The 12,516-nt window shown below is 47.1% G+C and overlaps 2 long non-coding RNA genes across 33 annotated transcripts in view; one reads left to right on the plus strand and one right to left on the minus strand.

Annotated features, from left to right (window-relative positions):
- The window catches only part of LOC138917397 (uncharacterized), a 77,482-nt gene that overhangs the window by 22,318 nt on the left and 42,648 nt on the right, over positions 1 to 12,516 (minus strand). Inside the window, exon 1 of one of the 32 annotated variants that reach the window (XR_011425341.1) lies at positions 1,934 to 2,143. The exons of the other annotated variants lie outside the window; for them this stretch is intronic. This is a non-coding gene — a long non-coding RNA (uncharacterized lncRNA). Of the gene's footprint in view, positions 1 to 1,933; positions 2,144 to 12,516 lie in introns of those variants that run through there. 32 annotated transcript variants of the gene reach the window in all.
- On the plus strand, positions 889 to 7,201 carry LOC138917400 (uncharacterized). Its single transcript, XR_011425347.1, has 4 exons — positions 889 to 1,123; positions 1,867 to 1,912; positions 2,509 to 2,569; positions 2,848 to 7,201. It is a non-coding gene; the product is annotated as an uncharacterized lncRNA (long non-coding RNA).

The following is a 12,516-nucleotide window of genomic DNA, read 5'->3' on the forward strand; positions in this document are numbered from 1 at the left end:
AGCTCCATTTTAGAAGCCTTGAAAATGGTATTCCATTTTGTCATTGTCATCCACCACAGTCACGCACCACATAACAATATTAATGATGTTTCGGTCACTGATGGACCACATATATGACAGTGGTCCCATACAGGTAGCACCACATAGCCTAGGTGTGTAGTAGGCTCTACCACTTAGGTTTGTGTAAGTACACTGTGTGATGTTCACACAGCAATGAAATTGCCTAATGATGCATTTCTCTAAACATTTCCCTTTCATTAAGTGAGGTACACCTGTACTGATTTTAGTCTAGTGAATGTTGAATAATGAATTACTCATTTCAGTTATTTGAGTCAGCCCCACTGGCTGAGAATGGTAAAGGCTGACTGAAGCAAAAAACTAAAATTTGTTATTCAACATTCACAAAACCAAATGAGTAAAGAAGAACTTTAAGTTCTATATCAGGGTTCATGTAAGGCAAAAACATTCTAAAGGAAAGATGGATTTGAGGACATATATGATTCTGAGTGTAAATGTCTGGGTACAAGCAAAAATTCCAGGGAGCATTTCAGACTTTCGAGGCAGTGGAATTGGTGAAACCAAAGTCAAGCTCTCCAAACAGTAAAGGGGGCCCAGGTAATATCTGGAGTACAGGTGGAACAGGCACAAAATTTCATTAATGTAATTGTATGATTTCATGAACGGACAGAGTTGGAAAATAGGATGGCAGGGTAGGGCAGAGGGACCTGGAGGGCCCAGGATGGATGGAGAGATCAGCTGGGCTGGTGGGGGGAAGGGGCCATGGGCACACCCTCTTCATGTCCCCTCCCCCACCCTCTGAAACCCTTTGTGACTCTTCAGTGCTCTGTGATGCAGGCCTGGGATTATAAGCAAGTGCGGACACTCTCAGAGCTCAGTTGCCTCAGGCAGCCTTGCGATTCAGAAAATGGAGTTCAGTCAATGGAATGTTCTCTCATTTCTGAATAGCCATATTGAGTTGTTTTTGAGCATCTGCTCAACATTCTTAGATAGTGACCGCAACCTCACCATCGTGTGTGGGTTGTGGTTGCTTCTTCTGTTCCTGTGCTTCCTGGTGGGGATTCCATCTTTACCAACCTTGTGGAAAACCAAAATCTACCAAAAGGTAAGGATCCCTGGGCAAGCCACCAACAGGGATTTTTTATTGTTGTTTCCATTTCTAGTCCCACATTTTTAAATGAGTTGGTCCAGAGAGACTCCTAAGATGGCAAGTCTGAATAGAGGATAGAACATCATCCTCCTAGGGGAATAGGCCAGGCAGGACTAGGGGTTCAGCTGTGACTGTTTCCCATTTAAAACTCACAGACCATCTGGGTGTGGTGGAGGATTCCCGGATAAAATCCCATCAGTGATTTCACGGCCCTGCATTAGGTTATTTAGAGAGTTTGGGATCTGTGTAGGAGAACACTGTTCCCAACACTGGATCACGAGTCACATTCCCATGACGGGCGTCATTCGACCAAACCGTCCTTTGTATTGGGCAGATCAGGAGAGCAGGGCTGAGCCTCTGAGCAGACACTGGAGTGTGAGCTCTGTCCCAGGATACAGGGGCCTATCTGAGGAAGCACAGATGTGACTGTGGGCCTCAGAGTCTATGCCCTCCTTGAGCAGAGGACTTCTGACTGAGAAGATCAAGTGTGGACTCTAGCCAAAAATCCTCCGAGTTTTTCAAAGAAGGAAAAATTGAAAGTATGTTATCACCTTTAGAAATTCAGAAAGGGAAAGAACACAAAGTGCTAGTAATAAAAATAGAGAGTGACATTAATCTTGGATGAATATCTGAGTTTCCTAGAGAGAGGAGCAAGCCAACTAAGTCCTCACTCCTCATTCTTTTCTTTTTGTTCTCAGCGTCAGGGCAGAGCCAAGAGGAGAAGAAAAGGTGGAACATCAAGTGGTAAGGTTCCACCTATCCCACCTGAGCTCTCCAAGGGTGACCCTTCCTGTCCTCTCCATGAGGTCCCAGGTCCATGGTCTCTGAGGATCAGTCGCTAGATAGAGTCCCTCTCAGAAAATAGAGGCCTCAGAGGAAAGGCTCATGGGAAGGTAGTCAGAACCCGAGACATTTCTCAGATTCCTGCTCTGCCCAGCTCTGGGCATGAAGCAGTGATGGGCCTGGACAATGGGTGTTGCCCAGTGGGTTGCCGTGGGAGATGTCAAGAGTCAGAACTTCTGTCTCCTGACCTTGTGAAACTACGTTGACTTCCTGGATGATCAGACTCCTCTTTGAGGTAACCATTGACCTATGTTCCTCACATGGTGGTTTTGAACATCCCATGGGATAATGTATGTGACAGTACTTTATAAATGAAGCAACAAACACATGTGAACCTTATTAATATTATCATTGACCGTTTGACCACATCTACTGATTCTTGGGGCTTTCAGAGTTAATATCCCGTTAATATCCCAAGGGTCTCCCATAAAGGGACTCCCGTGTAACACCTATGCTTCTACCTTTATTACATGTAATTCACTCTTCTGGTTTCCCAGGTTGGAGAAACTACCAGAGGGAAACAGAGGAGAAAAGGAGGCTAATTTCTATTCTGAAAAGGTGACTAGTCTTTTCTTTCCTGATCCTTCTTTAACATGTTCTCTGCAATTCCAGGGATTCAGTACAGCCTGCAGTAGTCATGGGAGGGGTTTGCCATAGGAACGGGTATGTGAATGAACGCCTTGGGGTGAGGGCTGCTGAGTGTATGGTGAAGTCATAGATGTGGGGCATTGTGAAGGGGCAGCAGGCTTCAGGTGGCCCCTCCCCTGACAGGCCAGCAGGTCCTCCTTTCCTTGTTCTGGTCCTGGCTACAGTTTTCTACTTCCTGTCTCCCGCAGGCCCCTAGGCCGGCCTCTCGATACCACCCGCATTCGTCAACTATTATGCCCAGACCCCTCCTGTGAGGTGTGTAATAGCACAACTGCTGAGATCAATCGGCTGCTGTTCCTGGAGGACCTGGAAGATGATACTGCCTCTGTGTCCTCTATGGCTTCCACAGCTTCTGGGACTGAGTCATCATTCACTCTGTCCTCTGCCTTCTCAGAAATCCCTCCAGGAGACCTAACACCATCCCCTCCACCTGACCCTTCCCCACCGCCCCCCTCCGTCCTCTCACCTAACCCAATGACACCCTTAGCTGACTTTCTTTCACCCTCACCACCGGGTCACTCTATGCCACCAGAGCCTTTTCCTCCCTTGGAGTCCAAATTCCCAGCAGACCATTCCCCACCCCAACCCCTTGCCCTTCCCCCTCTCCCACCACATGACACCCAGGCAATGGATCCTATTCTCCAACCAGAGGCCACTCTGTCTCTGAATACGATCTTCTCTCTTGACCGCACCCTTTCCCAAGATATTAACCCCTTACCAAATTTGTCCCAGATAATGAATCCCAGTGACTCACTGGCTTGTCATCACGGACCACCAAGCCTGTCTCTCTCACCACCGACAGACCACCCTTTAACTGTGACTCAATCTAAATCGGTTTCCATTTTATTGAAGTCTGTTCCAGAGAACTCATCTCCAGATAGCCCTGGTGGGTTGTCCACTTATGTCCCAACAATCAGAGGCACTGACCATTCAAGCCTGTCAATTTCAGAATTATCCTGGTGGCAAGCTTGTGCCAAAGACTTGTTCTTAGCACCTTCCACCTTGGCACCACGTGATTTTAATCGAGAGTTTCTTGCCCTCCATTCTTCAGAGTCCTCTCTGGAGAGACACCCTACAGCTAACCTTATAGAGCCTGGTAACCTCTCATTTCTCAGCCCTCATGTCCTGGCACTCCTGGAGAGACAAGTCCGAAAGAGGAGTGATTTCCTGATGTGGAAGGAAAAGGAGAAGGAGAAGGGCTCTTTTCCAAAAAAGCTTAGGCCAGGCCACCAACTAGATCCTTCGGGGAAAATGTCAGAGTCAAATGCTGATGAGTGTGACTCAGCATTCTCCCTTCCTTTCTGGAGCAGTGCAGGCAGACCAAAGGAGCTGCACATGCGTGAGCAGCCCCCATATCCTAAAATCTTGGAGGACCATTTACAGGAAAAATGTATGCAGCTCTTCTGGGGTCTCCCATCTCTGCACAGCGAGTCCTTGCCCTCTGCTATCCGTGACTCAAGTGACTGCACCACAATCTTCCTTTTCAATACCATCTCAAATGCCTCCATGAGCCAAGAATCCCCAGTACCTCTCCATCGCCCACCTCCATCCTTGCCTGAGATCCAGCCCCAACCCTTGCCTCAAACCCTGCCCCAATCCCAGCCCCTACCTCTCACTCAGGTCAAGTCCCAGGCCCACCTTAAATCCCCACTCCCAATCCTACCATCTGGTCCTCTACCCCAGATAAGGATCTGTGGAGTGTGTTACCATAGACCCCAGGATGAATCAGAGTCTCTCACCTCATCTGAAATTCAACAACTGGAATGGAAAGTGTTGCAGAAGCAACAGGAAAGTTTGTGGGGTTCCCCCTCTGTAGTCCAAAGATCTCAGGAAGAATTTTGTTCTTCAGCTCCCAACTTTCCTTACCATCAGGCCTCCCAGGCCCATGCCTCCATCTCCACCCTTCCCGTAGAGTTTCCTCTCAGTGATGAGCTGAGGAAGAAACTGGAACATCACCTTCGAAAGAGGCTCATCCAACACCAGTGGGGCCTGCCCCGCAGGATCTGTGAGTGTCTGTCACTGATGATGCCTCCAAGAGATTTCTCAGAGATAGCTAAGTCAGAAAGCAATCGTGGACTCTCACGGATCTCGGTGAACAAAGATCTAAATGTTGGATTGAGCCAATCCAAAAGCTTCCATGAGAGGGGTTCAGAACTGCTTCAGGTAGAGAAGGAGATGGGGAAGGATCAGGGGCATAGCCCAGAGAACGGCCCAAAAGCTCATCTGTTGAGTGACCCAGAGAGCTCTTCAGATAAGGATCCGGCATATGACTCTGAGAAAGACCTAAATAGTCACATGGCAAGTCTGTCAGGGAAAACTTCAAGGGCCTTGGAGGAAAGTCTAGATCAGAAACAACTTGAAAATGTCCTGAAAGCACATTTGAGCAAGAAGTTTGAGGAAATCAGTGAGGCTCGGCTCCCTGGGACTGTGTGCAGTTCATGGCATGCTAGCAAGCAGACATTGCTGCTTTCTGACAAATCCCGCACCCAAATAACACAGAGGAGTTTGCCACCTTCAGTGGGTGGGGAATCCTCCCTGAATACCTTCCAGGAGCTTTGCTTCATTGATTCCAGTGCACAACAGATGATGGAAACCCATATTAAAAGTTTCCGTATGAGGATGGAGTGGGGCCTGCCCTGCAGGGTCCTTGAATCCATACAGGCGTTTAAATTGGAAGATGCTGCATCCCAGTCCTTGTCCTATTTCTACTGTCCCCCCTCAAATAACCCAACTTTGGAAGTCGACTCCAAATCCGAGGGCTTCGAGCCCCATAGAGGAAGCTCTAAATCTGTTCTTCAAGAAAAAGCGGAAACAACAAATTCAGCCCTGGTCCTGGATCGTCTTTGCCCTGCTACTTCACCTATGGGCAGGGAAGGACAAGGGGTGCCGAGACAATCACCCTCTGGTATCAACCAAGAGATTGCAGAGGTTGTTCAGAGGAGTAAGGGTGCCAGGCAGACTCATCTGCCTGTCACATGGGGCATCACAGGCAAAGCGAGTCAGAAATTTACTCAGCTAGGCAACAGATGCCCCCCAGAGCTGCCTGCAAGGCAAGCTGGTGCCAAACATGAGACAAAGGATGAGAGAGTGAGTTCCAGTGATAGAAGAGAAGGGCGACAGGACAAAAAGATGAAGTCGGAACACTTTTCCGTGCACAACACGGCCAGGGACATATTCAGGGCCAAGGAGCTCAACGCTCTGCAGTCAAAAACTGGTAATGTGTTGACAACCAGCAAGCCAGGAAGCTCCCAAATGATACGTGAGAATCACAGTAAAATAGAAATTACTGGGACCATTGAAAGCCCTGCACCAAAAAGACAAGTTCCCCAAGATCCAAAGTCATCGGATCTTAAGGAACATCTGTTTGGGGAATTAAAGTCGAAACTGGAGAAGAGGAATCAGAGCCAGGTCCAAGGCCAACACACTGACAGGTCCCCTGCCTCAGAGAGCTTGACTTACAAGGCCTCAGCGACTCATGCCGACGGTGTCTCCAGTGGGGACATGGGAGCTTCCCAGGTGCTGCGTGTCCATCTGGAGGACAGTGGGATCAGCAGGCAGCAGCGGCAGGAGCCTTGGGTCCCTAAGAAAGACCTAAAGAGGTCCGAGGATAAGAAATTCCCACCAGCTACAATGAGAGTGAGCCCTCCGGGCCCCAACAAAGAAGAGCTTGGTGGAGGGGATGCAGGGTTGGGGACATCCCAACCTACAAGAAAGAGTTTCCCTACTCAGATCACAGCATCAGAGGAGACGCTTGGGAGCAAGTCTTCCCAGACCTCATCACAGAAGGCACAGCCTCCTCCTGAAAGTCTGTTCAGAAAAAAGATGAACCACATTTTTCAATGGCTTCATCCTGGGACAAAAGGCAAAAAGCAAGAACATCCCCAGGAAAAGGGCAACCCCATATCATCTGCACAGAGCAGAGGCCTGGTTAAAGGGAGAGCTACCGTTACTGGGACCACCACGGCTCAGAAGACCAGGACGGTCCCTGGGAAGTTCCCAGTGGAGAAACTGGGGCAGCGGTGTGCAACAGAGGTCACCCGCCCTCAAGAGCCCCTTCCTTCCCTGAGGAAGTTTGTGAAAACTGAGCAGAAGGCAGAAGAGCAGGCCCAGGCAGAGCCCGTCCAGGGGCATCCTTCCAACTACAGGGCTCCCTCCTGTAAAGTGCCAAACACCAAGTCCTGCCACCAAGAAGTTGTCTTTGCTGGCCGGAATTATCCTACATGTTCTAGATGGATCAGAGACCAGAAAGGACACCCTCAGAAAGTCGTGGCATTTAAAGATCAGCTATTGGATCAGAAGCGTCCCTTATCTGTGCCCCGCAGGGAGCATGTGCCCCATCCAAGCTCCAGCTGCAGGCGTCAAGCCGGCCCAGGGGCCTCCAGCTGTTCTCACCACTGCTAAAGGCACTATGTTTAGGGATCCGTCTCTATGTCAACAGAAAACGCTTTTCCAGCGTTTCGAGAGCGGAAAATTTCCCACCGCAAAATAATTCCTTCTTGTGGAGAATATTAATTCTCCCCAATAAATGATTCTCTAATAATAGTGATGTCTTTTCTGTGTCCTGTGTTGGGGGCATGGGTTTCAGGTAACTCAGGGCTTGTGCTTAGGGAAAAGGAGGAGTGAGTTCAGCTCTTACTGATTGCTTCCTCTGGCTTCTGAAAGGTCACCAGTGCTCTGCAGCTCTTGTTGACAAAGAGATATCACGTGCTCCCAAAAGCCCATTTCCTCCCTGATGAAGTTTGAGGAGGTGGGTTCTGCCTCCTGCCTCTTCGCTTAGCCTTAACGAAAGTGTAGAGCAGCCCACACCTTCCGCTCACTGAATGTTTTACATCCTTCAGAGAGTAGGGAAGACAGGTGTTCTCTATCCGAAGAGGGTCAAGAATAGGTATGCAATTCATAAAACAACAATGAAGAAAAAACAGTGGCTTCATCATGATTTAAAGGTCAGTGACCAGAGGACCCCACAGGGGGTGAACCCTGAATGGGATTTGGGGGGTGGGGGAGGGTATTGCTGCAGTGGATCCTGGGCTGGTGGGGGAGGGGCTAGGAACAGCACAGACACACCTTAAGAATCTGTCATGTGAGTCATATTAATGTGTTAGGGAAGAATACTTTAAACTTTACATTGAGGTTTCCCTACTGGAAAGGCACCTGGGGGAAGTGGTGCCCCTCTGTAGGTATTTCTTCAGACTGCCCAATGACATTTTGTTGCAGAGCAAAAGCATCACTCAGCTGCCAGTAGTAACAATGTTGATCAGGTAGCCACCTACCTCCCAGGATAAAATAAAGCTGAGAGTAAGGAAAAGATGACTTGGAGTAAGCGAGGAGGGAAGAAAAAATGAAGAGGGGAAAGAAGGACCTTGCTGGTAGAACAAAGCTTTATGCCTCATCATCCATATGGTGACCCTGTCCTGTTTCCTGTTCCCCCCGCCCCCTCCTCAATCTGATCCAGGCATCACCACCTTGAGGCTGATCCAGGCACTGCACAGCACACTGATGCCTTATTCCAAAAAGGCACTGGGCTGTTCTTTGAATACTAAACAATATCTGCAGGGAGGTCATCAGGCATGGCATCCCCCTCTTTGGGAAGGTGATCTTTCTGCCTTCCTTCCATCTATGCTTAATAAGAATATACAAGATCTTGCCCTTAGTGTGTACAGTTCACCTATCGGGATGGAAGTGCCGCCTCTGATATTCACGGCCTTGGTGGAGCCATGGTTGGTCTCCCCCAGAACACCTGCAGCTCATGAACCAGAGGTGAGTCCCAGACTGTGCACCAGGTTACAGATATATGGGGGTCTCACCATGGACTGCACACATACCCACCCTTACAATAGGGGTTTGGAGGAAAGGCAACTCCACTTAGACAGACTGGGACTCAAAAATTGGCTGAGTGTCAACTGGGGCCAAATTCAAAAAGCATTATGATGGTGAGCGTTAAATACATTAAGTTGTAGATGTCTAAGTAAAATAAAGATGTTACAAGGGTGGAAAAATAAAATACCAATTTTGTTTTCTAAAAACATGATTTTAAAAATGGAAGGGAGGAGAAAAAGGGAAAAATAGAATAAAATGATTGTTCTATAAGTAATATGAGGGGGTCAAGATATAGGTGACAAACGAAATAAGACTCCAAGTAAGGGAAAGGAATTTGAGGACATTAGAAAAGATACAAGTATAATGGTAACTATTGTAACAAAACCGAACACGCATGCGCGTGCGCGCGCACACACACACACACACACACACACACACACACACTCTACACAAATGGGGTGAGTATCCCAGAGGGCACTGGAGGTAGTTTTCCCAGAAAGACTTGTGAATGCTAGGTGTTAAAACAAAAACCAAAAACAAAACCGGTGTCCACTACAGCCTCTCTCACTCCACACTTGTATCTTCTTGTCCAGAGTTATGCCATTGACCCCACAATGTCTGAAACTTGAGGTCAAAGAAAGAATGCAGATTCTGTGGAGGTCCTGGGAGGGGGATGGGGCCCAGGGCAGGAGACTTGAAGAGGTGAGGAGGCCATGGAGGGCTCTACCATCGATGTGGATAGACCAGCCAAAGACCAGCCTCTCAGTTTCTGCATCATCTCATCTTAGGGTCCTTTCCTTCCATTCCAGTGTAGTTACTGCCACACTCCAGAGCTTATCACCAGGAACACTTCAGCCATCCAGATTATTACAGTCGGACATTCCACCCCTTGGCCTCGTCTCTCATTCTTCTGATTCACATGCCCCTTGTTAACTTTCCAACTCCAGGCCATTCATTTTTCCACTTACTCCTTGTCTGTCCGTCAAGCTCTTGTTTACATTTCCTCCCTCTCCAGGGTAGACTTGATGGTCTGTCAGGTAACCAACATTTAAACAGCTCCGCTACTAATGGGCCCCATCCAATCCCTTTTAATCCTTCCTGTCTGGCAAAATCCCATCTCTCTGCCTTTCCCAGAAATGCCTTCCTATATCTAATTGATCACTATTGGATTAAATCTCACAATGGAGTCTACCGATGCCACAGTAAATTCAGCCCCAGCACTAGCTGGAAATTACTCACTCATTCCACAAAGAATTATCCCATGCTTACTAACATGAGAACAAAACAAATGGAGCTTAGGTCGCTGTTTCCTTACTCCATTCTCTCTCCAGGGACACTCAAATTTATTTCAAATCTCCTCCACTTTCCTCAAATTTAGGCTGTCTCCATTTGCTCAGTAGATGTGCTGGACCACTGATCACAGAGGAACTAGAAGTCAGGAGACAGGAACTTTCCGTCAATAAAGCTTCACAAAAACCTTTTCCCGTTCCTCCTTTCCTTCTTTCCAGTTATATGAAAAGACGTTTCCTTCCTAACCTCAGTGATTACACTTCCTGAAATGTCCTTATTGAGAGAGCTGAACCCTCGTCTTGACGGACTGAGCCCCCTTGCCAGGTCTCCTCTCGTCCCCTCCCTCTCTTTAGGAGGCACCCAGCTTCTTTCATTATTTTAAGCTTCTATTACAGAGATGTTTAAACACGCACAAGAGCCGTGGAACTTCCCATGCACCCCTGACCCCACTTTCACTGTCATCATCTTGCACGTGTGATACGGCCCGTCTCCTACACTACGGTTAAGGGGCAAAAGCCCATGGGAACATCCTGCCGTCCGTCTCTCAGGTGTATGCTTTGTGCCCATGTCACAGCTCTCATGTTTCTTTGACATTTACTACCTGTGGAGCTCACTGACCCAAGACAGATGGACAGAGCCATGGGGAGGAAACGCACTGAGCTTTAGATGCTCTGGCCATCAGTTCTGCTCAGCCCTGTAGTCAAGCCTGAAAAGTCACTGAGTTAACTCCTCCCTCCACCCCACGCAGAAAGGAATCTTCCTAAGCAAATGCAGTGCACGGTGTTGCAGTCCCTCAGTCACACAGTGACTGCAGCACGTAGAGAGCACAGAAGGAGAAAACTGTACATGTGATAAGGACTTCACATCACCATGCAAGTGTTTTCAAAGATTTAGAAGAAAGTTTTTTTCCTGTAATACATTTAAAACGAGCTGCTGTATGATGAGTTAAACACAGGAGATCAAACACTTTTTTATCTCCTCTCCTTCCCCAAAAGTAAAATATTACATGAAAAGATGCTCCACATCATTAGTCACCAGGGAAATGCAAATCAAAACCACTGTGAGATAGCACTTCACACACAGGATGGCTAGAATCAGAAAGTTAGATAATAGCAAGTGTTAGAAGGCCAAGAAACTGAAACCCTTCTATGCTGCTGGTGGGTATGAAAAGTGGTGCAGCTGTTTTGGAAAACCGTCTGGCAGTTCCTCAAAAGTTAAACACAGAATTACCATATTACCTAGAAATTCCACTTCTAGCTAGACACTCAAGAGAAATGAAAACATATGTCCACACAAGAACTTGTACACAAATGTCGCTAGCAGTATTATTCATAACGGTCAAAAGACAGAAACAACCTAAACGTCCATCAACTGACGAATGGGTAAATAAACTACGGTATATCCACACAATGTAATATTTTTTGGCAATAAAAAGTACTGATACATGCTACAATATACACAAACCCTGACAACATTACGCAGAAGTGAAAGAGGCCAGTCACAAATAACCTCATATGATTCCATTCATACGAAATTGTCCAGAACAGGGAAATCTAGAGAGAGAGGAAGTAGACTAGTGGTTGCTTAGGGCTGGGGGGATGAGAGGACAGGGGCATGACAGCTAAAGGTTATGAAGTTTCTTTTTGAAGTCATGAAAATGCTTTAAAATTGACTGTGGTGATGGTTACCCATCTGTGAATATACCAAAAATCATGGAATTATACACTTTAAATGGGTAAGATGTATAGTATGTGAACTATATTTCAATAAAGCTGCTAAAACAAAGGATTTAAAAAGAATAAGGCCCTTGAGGATGACAAGAAGGGGAGAAGATATGACAAAAGATGTCAACACATTTTTTGAAGACGGAAATCCGGTGCAGGAGTGGTAACTGACTAGCAGAGCAGAGGAAGTGGCGGCAAACCAACTCACACCACAAAACCCCAGCAGACAGACAACCCAGTGGCACCAGATAAGGAAGAAATTAAGGGTTTCATGCTGTACACATGTTGAATATTTTGTTCTTTCCTTTGGTTTTTGTTTTATATTATGTATAATTTTTTAAAAAATAATTTTGGGGGGGGATGCTCTTTTCCAGTATTTTGTGAAACCCTGTTGGAATGTTAGCACACTTTAAATGTGCAAAGAGGATCCAGGGTTTCTTGCCTGGGACAGAACCTGCGACAACTGTTTTAAAGTCACCATTGCACACTTCTGGGGTCTGGGTACGCTAGCGATGGCAGCTGCGGGAATCAAAGCCAGAAATCTCAAAGGTCAGGCAAAATTTGGGACAACAGCCAACGGTCCATTTTTAAAATGTATTTATTTAAAGATAAACTTGTGGAAAAGTTGCATGGATGGTAAACAACCATATACCCTTTATCCAGGTGTACCCATTAGTATTTTGACCCATTTTCGATATCTCTCCACTTTGTCTCTGTTTCCGCTCCCTCCCTCCCCTTTCTCTCTATATCAGCGCGCGCACACACACACACACACACACACACACACACATGAATGTCCATGAATGTGCCAGGTCCGTGCTCAGGATCCAAACCGGCGAAACGCTGGGCCACCAAAGTGGAGTGTGCAAACTTAACCACTCGACCATGGGGCCGGCCCCACCTGAAACTATTGTTGGTGGAGCTTATCTTGCTCAGACTTTAAAGGATGATTTTACAATCATGAGTCCTGGGGACCTTAGGGGCAGTCAGGACCAGACTTGCTATAAAAAAACAATGCCAGAGAAG

Source organism: Equus caballus, chromosome 14, assembly GCF_041296265.1.
Source record: "Equus caballus isolate H_3958 breed thoroughbred chromosome 14, TB-T2T, whole genome shotgun sequence".
Classification (NCBI taxonomy): Eukaryota; Metazoa; Chordata; class Mammalia; order Perissodactyla; family Equidae; genus Equus; species Equus caballus.